The following is a 24,488-nucleotide window of genomic DNA, read 5'->3' on the forward strand; positions in this document are numbered from 1 at the left end:
GAGTGATACATGCCATTTACAGACCTGGTCCACAGACACCTCCTGTGAGATCCTTATTGTACTCTTCTCTTCCCGTCTGGCACTGCCTGTTGACAGCCAGGCATCCTTGAATGCCAGATGCTCTGCCAGCCTGGGTCCTTGGAAGATATTGTGGAGTAGCTCCCCACCCCCACTGTCAAGTGGACTTTAAGTGAATTAGAAACTTCTCTTGTCTTAAGCCACTGAGATTTGGGGTTGTCGCTGCTACAGTAGCTGGGCATTATCTTCACTAATATGTTTCCCCACTTTTCAGATGCGAAAGATGAGATCAAGAACAGTAAAGTGATCTTTCTAGACACATGAACCAGCCAGTGAGATGGAACTAGAATCCAGGTCCTCCAACTCTTGTCACTGAACCCCAGTGACAACCCCAGTGGGGTCTCCCCTCATGTCCTCCCAAGGCTTTTTCACTTTGCCTAATTCCCTGCTCTTCCTGATACTGGGCTGATACTGGGGCAGACGGTGGGACAGCAAGACAGAGGCAGACAGAGTGGAGAGACCTAGCTGTGAGAAGGAACGACCCTAAGAATGTTGATGATAGGCCAGGGTGCCACCAACCAACGGCTTCTGTGACTGTTTTCCCTGTAGCTTTTAGGACTGAACTCTATGACAGGGTTTTCTGGCATTCGGATCCATGCCACACCTTTCTTAGCTACAGTTGGGGTTTAGTGTGAGATCTTCCACCTGGAGACAGAGACTGAGCTCCAAAAATTCTCTCCTAAGAATAGAATAGGACAGGGGTACCTGGGTGGCTCAGTTGGTTAAGCATCCAACTTCAGCTCAGGTCATGATCTCGTGGTCTGTGAGTTCAAGTCCCATGTCAGGCTCTGTGCTGACAGCTCAGAGCCTGGAGCCTTCTTCGGATTCTATGTCTCCCTCTCTCTCTGCCCCTCCCCCATTCTGTCTTTCTCCCTCTGTCTCTCTCTCTCAAAACAAAATAAAACATTTAAAAAAAAAAAAAAAAGAATAGAGTAGGACTCCTGCCACTGCATCAGACGTTGCTCAGTAACAGGAGTGGGATGACCTTCACCTCTTCATTGTCCTTGGGACAGAGAGGGACCACCAGAGACCCTTCATAGCCCCAAAGAATCCTCAAAGCTGCTGTTATCCCTATTGTTGTTATTTTCACATTCTAACCTTTAATAGCATCTCTGACCTCAGCTGAATCTTCCTACTTTGTATGCTATGGCTCACGCTATGGAGAATTTGAAGAAAGGAGTTTGAAAGAGGGGTTTGGGAACAAGTAGCACTAGAATGTCAGCTCCCTGAGGAGTAGACACCTTAAGTTTTTGTTCCATGCTGTTTTCCTAGTACATGGCACATAGTAGGCCTCAGTATATTTTTTAAGTGAATAAATGAGTTCATTAATCTAAGCCCCAACAGGTAGGGGTTGTAAAACTTAATTTGTTTCTAGGTCCATTCTAGCCAATTGTGAAGCAGTGAGGATTTGTCTTCAAAACCAGTCTAGCTCCCCAAAGCTTCACTCCCTTTCTGTGCCCCTCCTGCTTCTCTTGAAATTCTTGTTTCACTTCTAGAGTTGCAGGTGCCTCTCTTTTATGTTTTACTATGTGCTCTAATGTCAGTAGCATTTGACAAGAGTCAGAGTCCTGACTTCTAGTCCCAGAATAGTATCCAATTTGCTGTGTTGACTTTGGAAAGTCACTCTACCCTTCTGGGTCTTCAGCTACAATATTCTTCAAGTTTGTAAGAATTGTTCCAAAGAGAGAATTTAATATTAATTATTCACTTGTTACCATGAATTTAGCCCCCAGATATCTTCTTAGATGCATTTAAAACATCATTTCTGACAGCAGAGTGAAAAGATCCCATTTTTAGAAAAAGAGGTTCACCCCTAAGACCAGGAACAAGACAAAGATGTATGTTTTCACCATTTCTGTTTAACACAGTATTGGAAGCTTTAGCCAGAGCAATTAGGCAGGAAAAAGAAATAAAATATACCCATATTGGAAAACAAGCAGTGAGGGGTACCTGGGTGGCTCAGTCAGTTGAGGATCTGACTCTTGATTTAGGCTCAGGTCATGATTTCACCATTCATGGGTTTGAGCCCTACGTTGGGCTCCTCACTGAGAGTGTGGAGCCTGCTTCGGATTCTCTGTCTCTCCCCCTTTCTCTCTCTGCCCCTCCCCCACTCGCTTGTGCACACTCTCTCTCAAAATAAATAAACTTAAAAAAAAAGTAAAACAAGCAGTAGGCTGATCTATGTTCACAGGTGACATGATATTATATGTAAAAAACCCTAAACATTCCACCAAAAACTGTTAAACAAATTTAGTAAAGTAGCAGGATACAAAATCAACACACAAAAATCAGTTTTGTTTCTACATATTCAACAATCTGTAAAAGGAATTAAGGAAACAATTCCATTTGTCATAGACTCAAAAAGAATAAAATACTTAGGAATAGATTTAATCAAGGGGGCAAAGGACTTGTACATGAAAAACTATAAAACTTAGCTGATAGAAATTAAAGATAAATAAATGGAGAGACATACTGTGTTTGCAGATTGGAAGACATAATATTGTTAAGCTAACAATACTACCCAAAGTGATCTAGACATTCAACATAATTTGTGACAAAATCCCAGTGATATTGATATATAAAACATATAACATATAACATAAAATATATAATATGGAATATAGTGTGTGTGTGAAAATAGAAAAACCCATCCTAAAGTTCATATGGAATCTCAAACAACCCTGAATAACCAAAACAATCTTGAAAAAGAAGAAGATGAAAGACTTGAATTTCCTGACTTCAAAACTTACTACAAAAGCTACAGTAATTAAAACAGTGTGGTATTGATATAAAGACAGACATATAGACCAATGGAACAGAATAAAGAGCCCATAAATAAGCTTTCAAATGTATGGTCAAATGATTTTTAACAAGGGAACAAAGATTATTCAATGGAAAGGATAGAATTTTCCACAGATGATGCTAGGAAGACTGGATATCCACATCCAAAAGAATGAAATTAGAACCTTATTTTGTACTGTATTTAAAAAATTAACTCCAATGGATCAAAGACAATAAAGAGCTAAAACTACACAGCTTTGGGGTGTCTGGCTGGCTCAGTCAGTTAAGTGTCTGACTTTGGCTTAGGTCATGATCTCATGGTTCATGAGTTCGAGTGCCACTTTGGGCTCTCTGCTGTCAGCACAGAGCCTGGTTTGGATCCTCTGTCCCCTTTTCTTTTTGCCCTGCTCCTGCTTTCACACACACACTCTCTCTCGAAAGTAAATAAACACTTAAAAAATGAGAATAGAATAAAGCTATACAGCTTTTAGAAGAAAACCTTCTTCTTTTAGGGGAAACCTTCATGACATTAGATTTGGCAATGATGTCTTGAATATGACACCAAAAGCACAGGCAACAAAAGAAAAACTAAATAAATTGAGCTCAATTAAAATTAAAAACTTTTGCGCATCAAATGATACTAGGAGACTGAAGTGACAACCCACAGAATGGGAGGAAAAAAATGCCAATCACATAACTGATAAGGGATTAATATCCAGAATATATAAAGAACTCCTAAAACTCAACAACAAAAAACAAATAACCCAATTGAAAAATGGTCAAAGAACTTGACTAGACATTTCTCTATAGAATGTATACAGATGGCCAATAAGCACATCAAAAGATGCTCAACATCACTAGTCATTAAGGAAATGCAAATCAAAAAACCCCAATGAGATACCATTTCATAACCAATTAAAATAGCTATTTTCAAAATAAAAATAAACAGAAAATAAATGATAGAGAGGTTGTGGAGATATTGGAACACTTATGCATTGCTTGGTGGCATGTAAAATGGTCTAGCTACTATGGAAAGCAGTTTGGTGGTCCTTCAAAGAGCTAAGCATAAAGTTACCATACGATCCAGCGATTTCACTCCTGGATATGTATGGAAAGGAATCAAAAGCAGGGACTCTAACAGATACTAACATGTCAACGTTCATAGTAGTGGTATTCGCAATAGCCAAAAGGTGGAAACAACCCAAGTCTGCATCAACAGAGAATGAACGAAGTATGGTGTATACATATAACAGACATTTATACATATAATAGACCATAAAAGGTAATGAAATTCTGATATACACTACAACATAGATGAATCTTGAAGGCATTTTGCTAAGTGAAATAAGCCAGAACAAAAGGGCAAATATTATATGATTTCACTTATCTGAGGTAGTTAGAATAGACAAAGTCACAGAAACAGAAAGTGGAATAGAGGTTACCAGCGCTGGATGGGGGGATGTGTGGAGATTCATTGTTTATTCATTTGTTAATTTTATGGGAATTTATTATTTAATGAGTACAGAGTTCCTGTTTAGGGTTATAAAAAAATTGTGGAAATAGTGGTAATGGTTGCACAGCATTGTGAATTTATTTAATGCCACTGAGGTGTACACTTGAAAATGGCCAAAAAGTATATTTTACTATAATAGAAAAATATATGGGGGGTGAGGGAAGAGACAGAGAGAGAGAGAGAGAGAGAGAGAGAGAGAGAGACTAAGTTATCAACGGTGAATGATTAGAGTGTCCCTCAGTACTACCACTTCCTCTGCCCAAGCTGGCCTGGTACAGACTATCTCCAAATGACTTGACAAATGTTCCCTGGTCATAATACCTGCAGACAATAGGGAAGAAGAAGGGAGAAAGAAAGATCTCACCCAACGTCTGACTCTGGCTGGCTCCTGATTGGAGAGGGGTCTGTGGTTAGGATACAGGGACCCCTAAGGGATGGATTTTTGTCTTTCAACCTTGGTAAGTTAATCCTTCACCTTCTGGAGTTGCCCACTTGCTATCTCTGCTCCTTTCACAAAGCAACTGTGAAATGAGAGTCTAAGACCAGACTTAAAGCCCCATAAGTTTTCAAGACCATCACATCCTTCACAGCCCCTGTATCCATGCATCTCTAAATGAATCCACATTTTCCAGTCTTCTGTTTTACCTTTGCCTTAACATCTAAATAATAGGGGTTTGAGCATCAATTTCAGCACCATGGGAAGCCAGAGCCTTTCCCAGAGTCCTCTCCAATATTTCCCATAATCCTGCTTGTGAGTTTGTATTCTCATGGCCGTATTTACCTTCTAATTCTTGCACTTAGGAAATTCTTGATTCTTACTTACATTTTGCTCCCTACCCCCACACTAGGGCAGCTGTTCTTCCAAACCCCTGTCTTGTCTACTGTTCAGACTACAGCTGATTTTTCTTCCCCTAGAGCAACATGAACACACAGCTATTGTGCTTAACAGACTTTCCCAAGGGCTAGAAATAGCTAGCTGGTTGGCACAAGGAAGGAAAAAAACTACATACTGAAGGTCAGACACCACTGTTTCTAGAAACTTGTTGGCCCTTTTCTTATAGGGAAGATTTTTCACTGGCCATGCCCACACTTAGTTGCTGAGGATCCTTTCTCTGAAGACCCTTTCAACCATCTGCTCTCTTTTAAGGTCCCCACCTTGTGCAATTTCAAAATGTCTGTTTAGCAGCTCATAAGCAGTCTTACTTTTAACCTCCAGCATCCCGCTGAACTCTGAGATCTCCCTTTGCACATCTAAAAATCCCTTTAAGGGATATTCCTAAACCCCGTTCAGTACACAAAGAATAAGAGAAACTCTGAAATTACATCTTCTTTAAAGAATCACATCTTTAATCTTTAATCACATCTTCTCTCTAAATCACATCTTGGGAAGTCAAGACTTACTCATCCACAAACCAGAGCCAATCCCAGAGGCTGTAGAATTCTCTTCCCATCACATGTTCCTCTGGGTTTTAGCAAAACTGGAGATAGGGACTCAGCCTAGCTGGGGCACTGTAAGGGCTTCCATGGATGACAAGGGTTGTTGGGTTATCTAGACAAAGGTGTTTGGGGCTGTAGACAAGCAAATGTGCAGTCCTGGGCCCTGATCACTGTAGGGTGAGCCAGGCAAGAATACTCAGGGATGGTGCCCAGTGAGATCAAGTTCTTGACCTGTCACTTCCTTCTGTGTATAGAGACTCTTCGGGTAAAGCGAGTCTCAGATTGTGATTGAGCAGGTTATGGAGAAAAGGAAATTCATCTGGACTGAAAGGTTCTAGAGGGAAATGGTGTCATTGCCAATGCTGGAAGAAGTAGAACCAGGAGAGAGGCCAATCTCACTCTGCTTGAGTAATGAAGACATTCTGGCAATGCCACAGGATGGACACATGGGATAGAATGGAGAATGCAGAAACAGACCTGTGCAGATTTAGAACTTTGAAAAGTGACAGAGGTGGCATGGCTGATTGAGGGGAAAAGGGGAGCTCTTCGACAAACAAAGCTGAAAAAAATGATTATCCATATGGGAGAAGAGGAAATATATTCCCTATCTCACACCATATAAAAATAAACAGTTTCAGATGGACTTAACTGTCAAAGAGAAAAGTTTAAAAAAACTTTTAACTTTAGATTTCAAATCCTAGATTTAAAAGAACACATAAATGAGTATCTTTTAGACCTTGGGGCAGGGAAAAGTTTGTCAAACAAATACAGAAAGTGTTAATCTTAGAGATATTAAAACAAAGAACATCAAATGAAACTTCATTAAAGAAACTGAAAAGACAAATTACAAACAGGTTGGCTGAAAGAGTATACAAAGAACTCCTATAAGTCAATAAGAAAAGCATAAACAGCCCAGTAGAAAAATGGACAAGAGACATGGACAGGCATTCACAGAAGAGGAAACATAAAGCTAATGAACAAACTCAACCTCATTAGTGATCAGAGAAGTGCATCCATTCATTCGGAAACTTTAAGAATTTGACCCAATGTTGGAGAGGATGTAGGTCCACACATCTTTCATTGCCTATGGGTGTGTAAATTGTTACAACTACTTTGGAAAATCTTCCCATATGCCACCACATAGTACTTTCACTCCTAGTTACATAGACAAATTTTTCACACCCACCAAAAGACATTTCATGGCAATATTGCTCACAATTGCAGTGATAAGAGAATAGACTGTAACATGAATAATTCATACAATAATATTATACAGTGTTCGAAAGGAATGAACCACTGTGACACACAACATGGATCAACCTTACTATCATATTCAGTGCAAAATATAATTTATGACAATTATACTCATTTTACAAAATTAAAAAAAATAAAGTAAATATAAGAACACATATAAACTGGATAAAATAATGTAAAAAGGAAAGCAGGAAATGATGCCTCTGGAATTTAGTATATTGGTTACATTACATTGGTGGAGGAGGCAGGGAGGATAGGATGAAGAAAAACCGCGTGCTGGGTGGTATGTTTCTGGGAGTTTGTCTTTAAAAATAAAAATGAAACAAAACAGCAAAGAAACCCAAGTAGGGTTGTGCATGAAACAAAGATAAGAGTGTATCAAGAAATAAGTATTATGATTAGTACAGTTCAGTGCAACTGAAATCTACTTAAGGAAACAAAAGGGGGTGGGGAAAATTAAGTGTGATTGTAGTGGAAAAGCTGAGGGTTTCGAATGAGAAGATCCCAGTGTGTAACTTTGGGAAAGTAGTGTAATCACTCGGAGGCTCTGATTCCTGCTCCGTACGATGGGTGAGAGTACCAAACGCTACACCAAATAGGTTTGTTGTGAGGGTTAATAAGAACCTGAATATGAAAGCCATGTGTCTGTCCAGTGCCCAAAACTGCACCAACAGTGTCTGCCTCTTGACGTTCCCCTCTGCTGTGCACACCATCCGCACATTTGTGTGCATGAAGATTAGGGTATAGCGGATGCTAGGGACACCTTAATGAGAAGTCACAGAAGATCAATAATCAGAATGAGGGGAAGCAAGGGCAGCCCAGCTCCTCTGTCTGGGTGATAATTAGGTTGGGGATTTGGAGGCTGATTAAACATATCAAAGCCTGCGTTTTTTCTCAAGAGTGAAGCGCCCCCCTACCTCCTCCTTTATAATCTTTTGTATCCCAGCGATGCCCTGGTGGTGATGTCAGTCAGAAAGTACTTTGTTTTTTAATTTCAGGTTTTAGAGGCAGCTTAGCATGGTGGAATACACATAAGCTTCTGTAGCAGATTGCTAGGGCTTCCTCATTTCTGATTTTCCTCTTTTCTGAACACAGAGGAGTCAGGTGGGGGGCATGTGAGTGATCTGTTCACAGAATATGGGTGGAAGTGACACCGTCCGGTCATGTTCACGTCTAGCCATGGAAGCTCCGCACAACCTTCCAGCCCCCTCTTCCTCGGATAGACGGATCGTAAAGGCCACACGTCCAGGTGGAGGAAACCAGATGGAAAGAGACAGGGTTGCTGAATGGTGTCAAGGAGGGCAACAACTCTGGAGAGACGCTCAGACCTGTAGCAGCTTTTGGATGGGTGAGAAATAGACTTGCGTTACCTGTATATGTATATATGGCCACTGACATTTCAGAGTTACTTGTTACACAGCATAGTTTAGCTTAGCTTAATACAACTTGTTCTCAGATTGTCTTGGGCTTGAATGCCGATTCTATCATTTATAGGCTGTATGACCTGGAACAAATCCCTTAACGAACCTGATCCTTGTTTCTTTGTCTTACAATGGTAACAATATTTACTTGTGCTATTCTTATCAAAGTAAAATAAATGAATGTATTAATAATTCCTTTCATGGTGTCTGACACAGAGCTCTCATAACTCGTGACTATTATTATTACTACCACTGCTAGGCTCTATGCTGGGCGATAAAGTGTAAGATGCATTCTTCCTTCCTTAAGGCAAATAGATTGTATTTGGGAAAATAGCCCATGTGCCCAGGAGAACTTAACGATTACAAGAGTCTGTCGATACAACTGAACACACAGTCAGTGCTATTAGCACAAGCACACTAGGACAAGGTCAGGGGCTACCACAGGACGCATGCATGCTGAGTCTACGAGGACTTCCACTTCTTGAGTCCTCTAAAACAGCAGGTGCAAATAGGAGCTACCAAGTCACCATCTGTGCCCGCCTAAGGATCTAGCTGGCACGGGATGGTGAGAATCTTTGGCCACGACTGGATGATCTGATTAAAAGATTCACAAGGCCTGCACAGATGTGGACCTAAAGAAAGGAGAAGGCAGCGAGGTTTGGGAACCCTACATGTGGCCGACCTGGTGTCAGTGGAATGAATCTAAGGACTTACAAAGCTCTTCCAGCCCTAAGAGGCTAAACTCTGAGCCACAGCTATAGAAGCCCGAGATGTGTGTGGCCCTTTGCTGAGCTGGGAAAAACCTTTCCTTCAGAGCTTGGAGGCCATTTGAGAGCCCAGAGTAGACCAGGCAAGAAAGGAGCCAGAGGTAGCCCCTGGGTCATTAAGGATCCAGTTCCTGTTTTTATTAAGGGTCTGACAGATAAGACTCAGAAGCCTGGACCAGGGCCAGGCCGCAGGGATGTGGCGTGGGTTGCCAGGTTAGTGTTCAGAAGTCGAGAAGCTGTGAGAGCCCTCACTGGGTGATCATAATTGCACATCTATTAAGTATGCATTACAGCATCTGAGGAAAAAAAGCAGGTTTCCCCCACCTATCAGCTCCCCACCTCTGTCAAAGGAAACTGAAAGCAAATTTATGACACACATATTTGACCAGAGCTTCAGAGACAGAAACGTTCGAGAACTTTTGGGGCATGGAGACTTTGCTTTCACATCTAGAACAACTTTGTCAGATCTCTTAATGCCATCTGCCCAAATCTCAGCCATATGAGTAATTTTCCGAATGGTCAACTCTGAACAATTTAAGCCAAAACCAGGGGCTGCACCCAAATGGTGCTCCTGCAAAGACCCATGTTTGGAAAAGCACTTTCTTTGTTCTTTTCAGACCATTTCTTCAAGCTACTGTGCAGCCGTAGTCCCATGCTCCATGCTTACAGATTGGGAAACTGAGGCCTGGAAGGGGTGATGTGTGTGGGTCATCTCACAGCAGGTTAGATGAGAAGCCATGAATAAACCCAAAATAGCCTTTTTAGACCAACGTTTCCTGAAGAGGTTCATGCAGCTTCTGGTCAGAATCTTGGTTTCATCATCTTTAAAAGGGATGATGTTGCATGTTTCCCAGGGATGCTATGGGGTTCCATGGGGGCTATCACGAAGGGAAGCATCCAGCTCAGCTCATAGTACATGGCAATAGGCCTTCAGGATGAATAGAATCTGAAATGTGAATTTCCAAGGAAGAGGCAGGACCACCCACTGGGACAGCATCATCCCGATGACCACAGCTTGTTTATGGCATGTTGGTATCATCCCTCTTTCTCCTTCCTTCCTGGAAGCTCCTCAGTCTCCTTATGTCTCTCTGGTTCCATGTAATGGACGTGCTGACTTTGTGTTTGAGGGAGTTGTTCCTTAGTTCCTGGGAATGGATTTTGGAGTCAAAGTAAGAATATCTTTTCCTTCAGCTTGGGTTTCTTGGCATGGTTATGGGAGGTTGGTCAAGTGGGAGTGGTCAAGGACAGGCTAAGGGGCCTTGCAGCTCTAAAGACCACACCTACCGCCAGCATGTAGGATTCAAATCAGGATAAAGGTGCTGGGGCTGGAGAGGACCACATTGTGCCATCTATCCCCACCAGGAACTCTTCTCCAGCCAGTTAACCCTTTATTTGTGAAATGTGGATAATCACACCCATCTGGCGAGGTCTTTGCGCAGACTTGAGAAAATGCCTGACACATATCAGGCCCTCGGTAACTGATTTTGATGATGTCTGTGTGTCGAGTACCAAAGGTAGTGCTGGACACTGTACATAGTAGGATTGCCCTACTCCTGCTCTCAGATATCCAGTAGGGGTGACGCAGCACAGGTGTCCTCGCTTTCATGTGTCAACACCTTAATAGGGGAAGACAACAATTAGGTCCCCCCAGGATGTCTTTTCTCCAGGCTAACATATACCTGGCTCCTCAGCTGTTGTTCACTTGAACTGGTCCTCTCCCTACTCTGCCCATATTTTTGAGATGAGCCCAAATGTGTCAGTGCCCTCCTTAAGATGGGAACCTGGAACTTAACACTGTTCTTCATGAGAAAGATAACCAGGGAAGTTCCCATGTTTTATTATAGACCCATTGGAAGTTAATACCAAGCACACTAAATGACTTACTCCAGAGATGCACAGTAAGATTTCTGGAAATAGGGGACTCCATGAATAAACAAAAAATACATTTCCTCACAGGAGGTAGGGAGGCTTCTGGGGTTCTAGAATATTCTACTCCTTTTTTTAAATATTTTTTTAAAGTTTATTTATTTTGAGAGAGAGCAAGAAACAACAGGAGGTGTGGGACAGAGAGAGAAAGATTTTGAAGCAGGCTCCGCACTGTCAGTGAGGAGCCTGATTTGGGCCCAAAACCACAAACTGTGAGATCATGACCTGAGCAGAAACCAAGAGCCCAATGTTAACCGACTGAGTCACCCAGGTGTCCCTAGAATGTTCCTTCTCTTGACCTAGGTGATGGTTACATGAGTTATTCATTTTTTAACATTTATTTATTTATTTTTGAGAGAGAGAACCAGCACGGGAGGAGGAAGAGGAGGAGGGAGAGAGAGAGAGAGAGAGAGAGAGAGAGAGAGAAAGCAGGGGAGGGACAGAGATAGAGGGAGAGAGAAAATCCCAGGCAGGCTCCATGCTATCGGTGTAGAGCCCCATGTGGGGCTCGAACTTACCTGAGCTGAAATCAAGAGTCAGATGCTTAACTGACTGAGCCACCAAGGAACCCTAAGGTATTCATTTTTTGAATAATTCATTGAGCTAGACATTTTTTTGAGCTGAACATTTTAAAATAACAGTTTTATTGAGATAAAATTCACATATGATAGAATTCATCCATTTAAATTATACAATTTAATAGTTTTTAGTATATACAGATATATACAATCACTTACTATAGTCAATTTTAGAACCTTTTCATCACCACTAAAAGAAACTGTATCCTTTAGCTATCACCTTCCTATAGTCCCCTCCTTCTCAGACTTAAGCAATTACTAACCTACTTTCTGTCTCTGTAAATTTTCCTATTCTTCACATTTAGTATAAATGGTATCATACAATATGTGGTCTTTTGCAACTGGCTTTTTTCATTTAGCATAATATTTTCAAGGTTCATCTGTATTGTGGCACAAATCAGTACTTTTTTTTTATGGCCAAATATTATTCCATTGTGTGGATATACCACTTTTATTTATCAATTCATCAGCTGGTAGATATTTGGGTTGTTTCCACCTTATGGCCCTTATGAATAATGGGCTATAAGATTAATGTGCAAGTGTTTGTGTAGAAATGTTTCCATTTCTCGTGGGTATGCACCGAGGAGTGGAAGTGTTGGGTCATATGATAACCCTTTGCTGAACTTTTTGAGAAACTGCCAGAAAACAATTTCCACAGGGGGTGCACTATTTTACTTTCCCACGAGCAGCATATGAGGGTTTTGATTGCTCCACACCCTCACCAATACTTGTTGTTATCTGTCTTTTTGATTATAGCCATCCTAGTGGGTGTGTGGTGGTATCTCGTTGTGGTTTCATTTGCATTTTCCTGATGACTAATTATCTAGAACATTTTGATTTATGTGCTTTTCTTAATATACGTCCTACTTTAATAAAAAAAAAGTGTATTTTTAAAATACACTCGCTTCTTGACCCCTGATACCCATAAAAATTGCTCAGTTCTGAAAACACGGAACCCAGAACTTCTGGAGGCTAGAGATTTTGCATCTCCCAGATGGGATTCACCTCTGGGGGTAACCAAGTCATTTTGGGACCAAGCTAGACTGGAGCTGCTCTCTTTCCCAGTAAGAAATTTCCCTTGGATCATACACAGAAAGGCTCCAAATGGACCTGTGTACAGGTATGTATTTTTCCCCTTATACTCAGGTAAACTCGGGTTGTGAAATGGGGTGGAAGGCTTGTATTCAGACATGGGTCAGCTATCTGAAAGACTATGTGGCACTGGACAAGGACTTGAGTCCTTGTCTCTTCATCAAGGCACAAAGTTCAGGACAAGAAGATTGATGCACTTGATCCAGACATGGAGCTTGAGAAGAGAATCATCCCTAGATCAAATGAAAGGTAATCCTTAAGAACATGTGTTACTTGTCCTACTTTACATGTGGGGAACCTGAAGCTTAGAGCAGTAATTCACTCAAGCCTCAAAGTAACTTAGTCTGCAAAAAGCCTTACTTTTCAATTCCCCCCTTCCTTAGATGGTAGAGTGAAAGCTTGGTGCCTTGGCATTACCCCCTGGGTACAGTTAGCTGCGTTTTCAAGGCAGCCTGATGACCTGGTCTCTGTAGCCCATGTTTAGTTCTGGGGCCAACCACTGCCATGCACGCCTCTGGTCACTTAGGCTATTCTTCCTCTGGTGAACCTGTGTGCTGGGTTCTTTCTTTTCCTCCTATTGGGTGCAAGATCTTAACATTTCTCTACTTTCATTCCAGCACTAGGTACCAGTATTTTTTGAAAGTTAAGGGAGGTATGTTAGTTGGGTTCCCCAGGAAACCCTCTACTGAGGTAGAGTTAAGAATGAAAATGGTTTCGGGGGAGTATGTGTGAAAGAAGGGGAGCAAGCAGAATTGGGCAGAGGGATCCATAAGATGCACACCTGAAGTCTCTGCCAGCTCGATGGGGAGTTGCAGAGCAAGGACTGCTTAACCAAGGAGTCCCACATTGGTGTGAAATCACTGGGTCTTTATATGACCACCTGTCCCCACCTGGCTCCTCCAAGGAAGTTGAAGTGGATTCTGAGGAAGCTAAAATCTGGCACCCATTAGGTAGACACACTCTTCAAGTCCTTTCTTAAAAAAGGAGCTGAGCAGTACATGTCCTCATTTGCCAGCAGTCCAGACAAAGCCAGACATTCCTACAGGAATCAGTTATTGTCTGGCTAGCTCAGGGAATGGCCTGGAATTCTGGAAAACTGGACTACAAACCTGGGCTATAAACTGAAGAGCATGTTGATTCCAATCTTCCACCCCTCCTTTTTTGTGGGTCACATCATGAGTGGTGTGTCACTGGGCTAGAAGGATTCTGCAAGGTCCTTTGGGCCTCAGTACTCAAGGACTTGGGGACAGGTGAGTTACCTCGTGTCCTTTATGCTGTCACACCTATGTGAATTCAGGTCTCTGCTGTAGGCCACAGTCACGATGGTCATCGTCACCATTTTCCCATATGCACTTTACCCAGCATCAACCAGCATTCTTAGAATACCAAATTGAACTAGAGTAGAATACAAAAGGAAGATTCTAGTTCACCTTGTCTTCTAGAAACTTCTTGTATTTGGAACAATCACATGCTATGCCAAATATAGAATGAATACAGTGACCTCCTGGGTTCTGTGATCCTGGGTTCCCAATTTCCCCTCTATAGAATGGGAATTACTATGACTGCCTCAAGCCTCACCCTGAAAGGACTATAGAGACTTCAATGGTATAATGGAGGTGGAAGCCTTTGAGCACCTCATTCCAAAGTTATCAGAGCATCTTTTGCCTAAGGCTCTTGAAACCTCTTAAAAGCACCACCACATTTTCATCATACAAAAATTGCCCAAGAGAGATCTCCTCATTACCAGCACTTGGTGGGAATCTGGCATTCATCCTCACAATTCCCCTATGATCACAGAGTCTTACCACAAAGGGCATCTTTCTGCTAGTTTATCTGCAGAACGGTCTGGGGCAGAAGGCAAAAGCACCAGACTATCTCGCTTGCCTCCCCGCCTCTGCTGGGGCCCAGGCAACGTTCACCAGTGTGGTCCCCAGAACTCTGGTCTCCTTGGCATAGTTATTTTGTTTGCCAAGTTAACATTTATAATTTTACTTCCTACTGAGGACACATTGAGAGAATTTTTGCCCACTGTTCAAATTCATGGGACTAATATGTTACTGGGAAGATGTCCAATGTCCAGGGGGAACAGGGGAAGCAGAAGACAAAGCCTGCTAAAGCGGGAAGGGACTTGCCTTCACTTCCTCATTCACAGGTGAAGCAGACACGATGAGCAGGTGCCCAGCCGGGCTGGACTCTGTTCACCTGATCGAAGTATACTGGTTCTGACTTCAAAGGTGTTGAGTGAGGTGGTAAGAACTTGGGCTTTAGAGTGATGGGTCCTGGCTCTGCCACTTACTGTCTAAGATTGGGCAAGTGACTTAATCATGAAGAACCTCAGTCTCTTCAGCTATAAATTAGAGATCATAACTCCCACCCTGCAGGATTGCTATGATGAGAGATAACATATGAAGAGTAACTGGATTATAATAGATACTCAATAAGTGGTAATTATTAAAATCATTACATTTTCTGCTATAAATTCAAAAAGTACTTATTGAACATTTACTCTATTCACCCATCTTTTCAAACATCCATTCATTCCAAAAACATTTCTGAGCTCAAGATTATGCTGAGGTCAGTGAAGGGTCCTACCGAGAAATAGAAAGCAGGCTCCTTGAGTTCAAGAAACTCAAACTTTGACTGGAAAATAATAAATTAGAAAAGAATAGAATTACAAAATGGAAGCCATCACACCTTCTTGACTGTGCTGTGGGAGTTAAGTGGGTAAGCCTGCAAGCTTGGCCTCTGGCCCCAGGCAGACTTAATGGGTAGCCCGACTAGAGTTGTATCTTACATGGGGAGAGAGGCAGAGGCAGCCAATCTACTATGAATCTTGGAAGCATGGGTTTTAGGTCCCCTCACCTAGAAGGGCTTCTTCCAAGGCTCTGTACCTAATTTTGTTTTTCTTGTCTATAGAGGCCCCCCCCCACCTCCGCAAATTGCATAAACTTCAAGACCCACAAACCCTGGATTATCTCTCATGGAGGACTGAGTTTTAAAGTCAGAAGATAAAGTAGGAACTGACAAGCTCATGCCTCGCAGCATGCTCTTGGAAAGCACACAGGAGAGGTGAAGAATCAGGATACCCTGAGATCTGAAAGGAAGGTATGAATCAAGTCAAGCTGAACAGTGGAGCAAGAATTTGAAAGTTGGAAGCCTCTTGGACTAAGAGAAAAGATAAAGGTGCCAGGTGGTGAGGAATGTGAGGGCAGGGAACTATACTTTAAACAGAATACTCATACAATTTTCACATTACATGTGCAAGAATAGTGTATAATGCATAATGGTGGAACCATGTTTGGAGTCACACTGATCTGGGCTCTACTTATTTGAACTCCATGACTTAGGATAGGTCAAGGAACATCTTAGAATAGAATTTCAGTTTCATTTGTAAATCATAATAGTAATACTTATCTCGAAAGTATTACTTTTGGAATTTTAGGTTATAAAATTAGGGAGATATTTTTCTGAAAATGATTTGTAAACTGTAAAGAGTTCTGTTTACCAATATTGGTTCTAATTCATTTTACTCACACTGTAGAAAGAATGTACTTGTTCACCAACCTGATAATAGTGGAAGGACCCTTAGGGGGAAAACAAAGAAACAAACAAACCCAGCTCTGGTACTCTCAGAGTAAAAACTCCAGCTTATTACATACTTGTGAGCAATTCCCTAATTTCTCCAATCCTCAGTTTCTCTATTAAATCATGAAAGTTATTATACTTTGCCTTTAAACACCAGTGAGGTAATATCTTGATCAGATTTATCTTTAAGTTCCTTGGGAGGAAATAAATGAAAATATCCAATTCACTTTCCTTATTCGGACCTTTACTAGAATTTGGAAAGGAGACTCTCTCAAGACTTTGAGCAACGGGGAAGACTGCTGAGTGCCACAACCCACCTTGGGCTGGACTGTAATGAGAAGGACATTGATTGAGTGCTAGCTGTTGGACATATGGTTTTGCCTCACCCTCGTAACAGGCTAATATGTTTGACATTACGGCTTATATTACACAGATGAGGAAAATGGGGCTCAGAATATTTGAGCAAATACTTCAGTTCCCACCTCTAGTAAATGGAGGAGCAGAACGTCAGACCCAGATCAATGCTGGAACCTCCTTTTCCTGGTGTCCCCAGTTGACCTGCAGCTCCTTTGTGTCCAGGGCAAGGAGGATTGAACCTGTGTTCTACAGGAAGTCAGGCCTGTGACAGGTAAGATGACATGAGGCTAAGCCTCTTGTAGACTCCGGCACAGTGTGAAATTGCTAGTTATTATTTTTAAAGCAGAGAGAAACTTTCCACCCATGCACTTACAGAGGCAGTTGGCTTCAAGGTCTGATGGTTTTTGTCACCCTTGCCTTTTCTAGATCAGTGTCCAAAGTGAGAGACTCTGTCTTCCAGTATGTTGTGGCTGTTTCTGTTGAGCAGTGTCTTCAAAGGTCTAATGAAGGAGGCCACCATGGTGCCTGCATGTCACAGAAAGAATGTGGGCTCACATCTTCACAATGGCAGAGATGGGTACAAAAGCAAAGACCACATCAATTTTGGAGCATTTCCACCTGTGATGTTGGACATCCTTCAGGCACGGTCTGAGAGAGGGACTGGACCAGCATCTTCTGAACATTGTATTGTGGGGGAAAGACACAGATATGAGGAGCTCTTCCCCCTGCAGATACACCTGTGGCACGAGCCACCCTTCCCCCATCCCCTAAGGCAGAGTCTCCTCTCCATCCCGTGCACACCCTTGTTGGTTTATAGGTCCCCACTATTAGATGAGTAATAAACAGTAGGATATAAGCTTCCCTTCTGGCCAATCCCAGAGCTAAAGTAACATGTTCAAACACCCTGTTATTATTATTACCAATGATAATAAGAGGAATAATGAGCAAGAATTGCTTTTATTAAATAAATCAGGAAAATGCACTTTACAACATGTTCCAGAGACATGTCAAGAGGCTCTCTAAATGTCTGGATGGTGTTGGAGCTTGCGTTGCTCACCATTATGAGGGAGTTTTTCTACAATTACTAGTCTCTCAACAGCAGGTTAGGACTCATCTTATAAATATATAATAACATAAACGGGCTTTCTGTTTATCAACTACTATCTTATAAGTGTGTGCTTTCCTCCTATAAATCCCCTTTTTTAATAGGTGCATTTTTGAAATGATACCATAATTGTAGCCATTTAAAGACTAAGATATTTAACCTTGATCTGTTGCTATTTTTGTCAGTTTTGGAATTTAAAGGGAAATCTTAGTTTCCTCAGCTCTGTAACCTTCTTTAGGGTCAAGTGCAGTGATCTGAGCATGCCAAGCATGCCATAAAGGTGCCCAGTAAGTGTTTTGTTTTTTTTTTTTTTGAGTGAATGAATAACTACAGAGATCTTGTAGTTCATCTACATCACTCTCTTGCATTCTAGGTTCTATCTGAAACTATCCTAGAAAGGTAGCAATAATAATATAGGAGAAGGGTGCCTGGCTGACTCAGTTGGTAGAGCATGAGACTCCTGTCGGAGTTGTGAGTTTGAGCTCCATGTTGGGTTTAGAGATTACTTAAAAATAAATCTTCAAATAACAGTAACAATAACAATAATGTAGGAAAGCACACAGCTTGAGAACAAATTTGTCCACCATTGGAATTCAGTATTTGGTGTGCTTGGTGTATTTTCTTTTTAAGTTGGCTTTGCACCCAGCGCAGAGCCCAATGTGGAGCTCAAACTGATGACTCTAAGATCATGACCTAAGCTGAGACCAAGAGTCAGACGCTCAACCAACTGAACCGCCCAGGTGCTCTGTGCCTAGTATATTTGACATTTGGAATAGATCATTTTTTATACACTCCCTCCCTCTATTCCTCAAAATTATTTCCCATAATACTCATTTTCTTGATTAGTTCTCCAGTTTTAAAATAATTTTAAAAAGATAAACAGTAATAAAGATATCCAAATTTAGTAACTTACTTTATTCATGGTCCGAAATGAACTGTTACCAAAATACTATACCTCGCAGTCCACACTGTGTTCCACTGTTTTAGAATTTAAACACAAATAAGACTCTAAGTCCTTGCTGCCTCTACACTCACTGCTCTGTTACTTTTTCCAGTGTGTGGGGTTTTATTCAGTGCCATCAAGCAATTCTCCAGTTCTCAGTGGGCACTGACTGGGTGTCCCGCAAATTTAGCTCAATTCTAACACTGTCTGGAGATAGTAGAGGTTCCATGAATAAGAACTCAGCCCGACAGTACTTACCCCACTTTGGATGCCAATCTCAGGTTCAGATTATTACCTGTGCTTCTAACCAACTGGCTATAAAACAGAGGTACCTACGACCCCCCTCCTTGGGTTTGATTAATTTGCTAGAGGAGCACAGAACCCAGGACACCAGTTTTCTTACTAGATACTGGTTTATGGCCAGGGATGTTAAAGGATATGAATCTACAGCTGGATAAAGAAATATATTGGGTGAGGTCCAGAAGGATCTTTAACACTGGAGCTTCTGTGCCAGTAGAGTTTGGGAAGTGCCATTCTCCCAGCTCATGGATGCATTCTGGTTCACCAGCTTGGAAAACCTCTGAAACTCTCCTTTTTTTGTTTTTTGTGTAGGCGCTATTACATAGGCATGATTGATTAAATCTTTGGTCATTGGTGATTGCTTCAACCTCCAGCCTCACTCCCCAGAGGTATAGGAGGAAGCAGTGGGAAGGAAAATTCCAACCCTCAAAGCCTGGTTGGTTTCCCTGGCAACCAGCCCCCAGCCTTGAGGGTTTCCAAAAGTTACCTCATTAACATAAACCCAGTTGTAGTGGAAAGGTGCTTGTTATGAATAACAAGACACCCATTTCACCTTTATGGCTCTGAAGTGATTTCAGGAACTGAGGACAAAAGACCAAATATTGTAACAAAAGATGCTCCCATTGCTCTTATCTGCTCCAGAAATTCCAAGTGTTTGGGGAGCTGAGCCAGCAACTGTGGACAAAGACCAAAATATAGACGTATCACACCGTTTATTCCAAATAAATGGTTTAAATGTGAGAAGATCTGATACCACATGGAGCAAAGATATGACGCGTGTCTGGAGGAGAGTTCCAACAACTCTGAGCCATTCTGCCCTTGCAAACATACCCTTGGAAACAGTCCTGTGGCTGAGTCCTCAGGGGTAGGGTGGGTCAGGGCAACAGGATTGTATAACTGGGAGTTTCGGAAATTAACTGCCATATAGAATACAGTGTTCACTAAAAATGGGTTAATTTGGATCATGTAAGTGTGTGTCTGTGTGCATAAACTCAGCAGTAATCATAGCAACTAATTAGAACTGAGACCAATATGAGGTTTGGTGGGGGCCGGGAGCATTTTCTCAATGACTTTCTTTTGAACTGCAGGCACATGTTACGTCGACTGACTTCAGTTTCATTACTGTTTTTAAATTCTCTACTGAAAATGCTCCCCATTATTGCTTCCTAGTCAGCAGTCCATTGTCAGAAAACTCACAGTAACAGAATTAGGGGGAACAAGTGTGATCTAGGGGCAGGGCCTACCCACTGAGGGGAGGTGCATTTCTCAGTGCAGCAGGACCTTCACCTCTGCCTAATGACAAAACTAAATCAATTTAGTGGTGAGTCTGATGTCCTTTATGCAAGGGAAAATATTCCATGATTGGGGCGGAAGGTAATAGTGCCTCACAGGCAGGGGACACTTCCTGAGGCATCTGGGACAAGTCCGAGTTTTATAGAACCTGAGAAGAGGTTCTATAGGCAGAAATGGCACAATCAGCTAATAGATCCTATTTTCCAGGGTAAGATGAGCTAGCTAAAGTTGAGCTGAAGGGTTGTGACTGGAATATGTTCCATTCCCTTTGATAGGTGTTTCCCCAAAGGACAGGCTGACTCGGGTTTAGGCTTGTGACCTGGGCCAGGCCCCTAGGGTGGCCTCCATCTTGTGAGTCCAGACATATGAATTAGCTTTACCGGCTCTCACACTGATGTCCCTGCCCCCAGGAACTCATATCTGAGTCCAGCAGGGTTGAGGTGGTGATAACAGGAAGGGCCACTAATTAAACCCTAAATAAGTCAGTTTGGTCCTTCTGATGAGGGAGCATAAGGCAGGCTGAGGGCAAAGTACAAGCTAGCACACACCTCTTCCCACCAGGTAGAATATGTGTGATATTCCTCAGGCACTCCTGGCTGCCCAAGAACAAAGGAAAAGAAAGGAAACAAATGGTTAACTGATAGAGATCCCAGTTATACAGGACATGAGTCTCCATCAGTTTACAAATATCTGAGTAAATTACAAGAAAAAGGCAATCTTCTCAATCGCCTAATATACAGAAACCTGTAGACTCAGTTTCATGGAGCCCTAACATCATCTTCCCCTCCATAGAGATATGGGGAACAAAGGCAGGAAGAAAATGGCAGGTAAAATTAAATTTCCTTATAACCTGCAGCCCATGGACAAATACTTGCTGCAAAAACAGAGTATAACTTTTCTCCAGGCACTCCCTACTGTCTTAATGTCAATGCTTTGCTAGAGGGGAAAACCTTAGTGTGACAATAGCTAGGACTTCAGTTATCTGGGAGTCTTTAGCGTATGAAAATCCCTTTAAGAAACGTCCTCTTGACTTTACCTCCCCCTACTTCATAGTATATAACCAGTCACTCTGCACAACCCCAGTGCTGCTTTTTATGCCCACGGGTCCTGTGCCTGTGCTTTAATAAAGTTACCTTTTTGCAAAAGATGTCTTCAATAATTCTTTTTTCTGAACCCCACCATCACCTCAAAACCCCATCAGTTCTCAACAGAGTATTTACCCCAAAGTAACAGGACTCATTTTGCCCCCTCACTGTAGAAGGCCACATGGCTGAGGACCTGTTGTACCATGCAGTACTCAGTGCCCAGCAGAGGGTGACAAGCACAAGAGCAAATAGCCCAGGTAATCAGTGACCACAGCAGTGACCTGGTGGACACTCCACTGAAGCATGGGTTACATGCGTAATTACAATGGTAAGTAAGATTTCTGTGGTCTTGCTGCTGTTTGGAAGAAAAAGTTGTCCTCTTGTCTTCGAGATTCTTTGGGCTGGTCTAAGAATTAAATTGACATGAGACATTACAGGAGAAAATTAAATTTAATTACAGACAAACTAGGGCTCCATAAGAGTCTGGGGCTCACAGGCAGTCGGACAGTTAAGGCTTATAGGCCATCAAAAACTAAGGAGAAGGAGGTAGGAGTCTGGGACTTCACAAGGGAAGGAAGACAATTCATAAGAAGATGAAAAAGGCCGTTTGGTAAACAAATGTTCGCTGGACCCTACAGAAGCAATGGGACCCATAGAGGAATTTTAACAAATAGACTTTGCTAAATTCTTGTTTGCCACACCTAGATCATAAGATATTGTAGTTCTCTGTGGTGATAGCTTCCCTTCTCTTTAGTTAGAGGAGGTCCTCTAACTGAATTTTTTGGGGAAGTTAGGGGGAAGGAAGGTCAAAGTGTCTTCCTGAGTCTTCTGTTTATTAAAAATAATTAACCTAAAATAATCCACATGCCAAAGATACATGTTTTGGGGTGGCAATATTTTTTCCTACCCTGTTAAAAACAAAAACTTCCACAGACTTTACCTTCTGTTGGGCTTCCAGTAACTCTGTAAGGTGGATACCATCACTATCAGCCCTATTTCATCTCCTAAAAACTCAGACCCAGAGAAAATAATCACCTCTCCCAAGGTCATATGGCAAAGACTTGAACCCTATTCTTTTTAAGCTTTTGTTTTTCTGAGTGACTCTTGTGGACTTGAGCAGAGCTGGCAAAGAAGGAACCAAGAAATGTGTACAAAAAATTTTGATATTACACAGCTTGTAAATATGGAACGTCAGAGGCCAGAAGTGAAAACTAAGGCTTCTTAAAAAAACAAAAACAAAAAACAAAAAACTTTTAGGGGCACCTGAGTGACTCAGTCGGTTGAGTGGCCGTCTCTTGGTTTCGGCTCAGGTTATGATCTCATAGTTCACAAGTTCAAGTACTATGTCGGGCTCTGTGAGGACAGTAGTTGGGATTCTCTCTCTCTCCCTCTCTCTCTGTCCCTCCCCTGCTCATGCTTTCTCTGTCTCTCTCAAAATAAATAAATAAACTTTAGACAAATAAATAAATACAAACTAACTTTTTAAAAATGAGGTATAGGGGCGCCTGGGTGGCGCAGTCGGTTGAGCGTCCGACTTCATCCAGGTCACGATCTCGCGGTCCGTGAGTTCAAGCCCCGCGTCGGGCTCTGGGCTGATGGCTCAGAGCCTGGAGCCTGTTTCCGATTCTGTGTCTCCCTCTCTCTCTGCCCCTCCCCCATTCATGCTCTGTCTCTCTCTGTCCCAAAAATAAATAAATGTTGAAAAAAAAATTTAAAAAAAATGAGGTATAACCTCATAGAGTGAAGTGCACAAATCTAAGTGTATAGCAGGTGACTTTAAGCTTTGAATCCCATCTGGATCAAGATAGAAAGCATTTCCAGCACCCTAGCAGGACAAACTGTTATCCAGGGTTATACTGATTCTCTCTCAAAAGATTAAAGTGTTTTTTCTCTTATTCTGGCATTTACTATACCAAACAACATATAAGACTGATATTTTTCATAAAATTAATTTGTTTTTGTAATTAACTGAGAAAAGTGACACATCCCGCCTTCAAATCTTTGTCCTTGTTGCCTGCAATGAGCTGTCCCCAGATATTTACCTGCTTTGCTCCCCATCTCAACCTCCATCACATACTCAAACCTCTTCTCTGTGAGGCTTCCTCCGAGCAGACTGCTTAAAATTACAAGCCCCAACCTTACATTCCACATTCTACCTGCTGCTTTATTTTATTCCACAGCACTTTCTACTATCTGACATTGTCTACACTTTCCTTACTTGTTTATTCTCCACCTCTCCTCAGCTAGAATGTAACCTCTTTGAATACAAGGCTGTTGGGCCATGCTGTTTGCTCCTGTATCTCTGCCCCCTCCAACAGTATTGTCACCCAGTTAGTATCTGTTCAGTATATATTTGTTTGAAGAAATGAATATAATGTAGCCTGACCCAAAAGACTGAAAACTCAAGCAAATGACTGAAAACTTAGTTTGCACATTCACTTCTTTTTTATTTTTAAATTTTTTAATGTTTATTTTTGAAAGAGAGAGAAAGACAGAGTGCAAGTGGTGGAGGGACAGAGGGAGGGGGAGACACAGAGTCCAAAGTAGGCTCCAGGCTCTGAGGTAGCACAGAGCCCAACATGGGGCTTGAATGCACAAACCCATGAGAATATGACCTGAGCTGAAGCCGGACGCTTAACTGACTGAGCCACCCAGGCACCCCTGGAAGCTGTATTTATTACACTGTTCTCAGAGTCCTATTAATACTACATAATTCAAACCTTAGCAAGGAAGCTGGCGTTGGTCCTATCCCCATGCCTGCAGCTATAAAGAAGTGCATTGTAAATGAGCAATTATATTTCTTAAAGTTCCTTAAACCCATACTCATCTCTGTGATTACATCCCATATTACTGGGAAAAGATAAGAGTTAATAGTGCTGCAGCCAAATGCCTTTAAGATACACCTGCCAATGGAAATTTCTCACAATGGTGGAGGTAAACAAGGCCGAGTCATTTTTTGGAGATTCCCGCCAG

At 41.9% G+C, this 24,488-nt stretch overlaps 1 long non-coding RNA gene across 1 annotated transcript; it reads left to right on the forward strand.

The window, feature by feature from the left end:
* The first annotated feature begins 12,185 nt into the window (after positions 1–12,185).
* On the forward strand, positions 12,186–21,572 carry LOC121021971 (uncharacterized). Its single transcript, XR_005786757.1, has 2 exons — positions 12,186–17,060; positions 17,216–21,572. It is a non-coding gene; the product is annotated as an uncharacterized LOC121021971 (long non-coding RNA).
* Positions 21,573–24,488: the final 2,916 nt, after the last annotated feature.

This window comes from Herpailurus yagouaroundi, unplaced genomic scaffold (assembly GCF_014898765.1).
Source record: "Herpailurus yagouaroundi ecotype Mexico unplaced genomic scaffold, PumYag 355, whole genome shotgun sequence".
Lineage (NCBI taxonomy): Eukaryota > Metazoa > Chordata > Mammalia > Carnivora > Felidae > Herpailurus > Herpailurus yagouaroundi.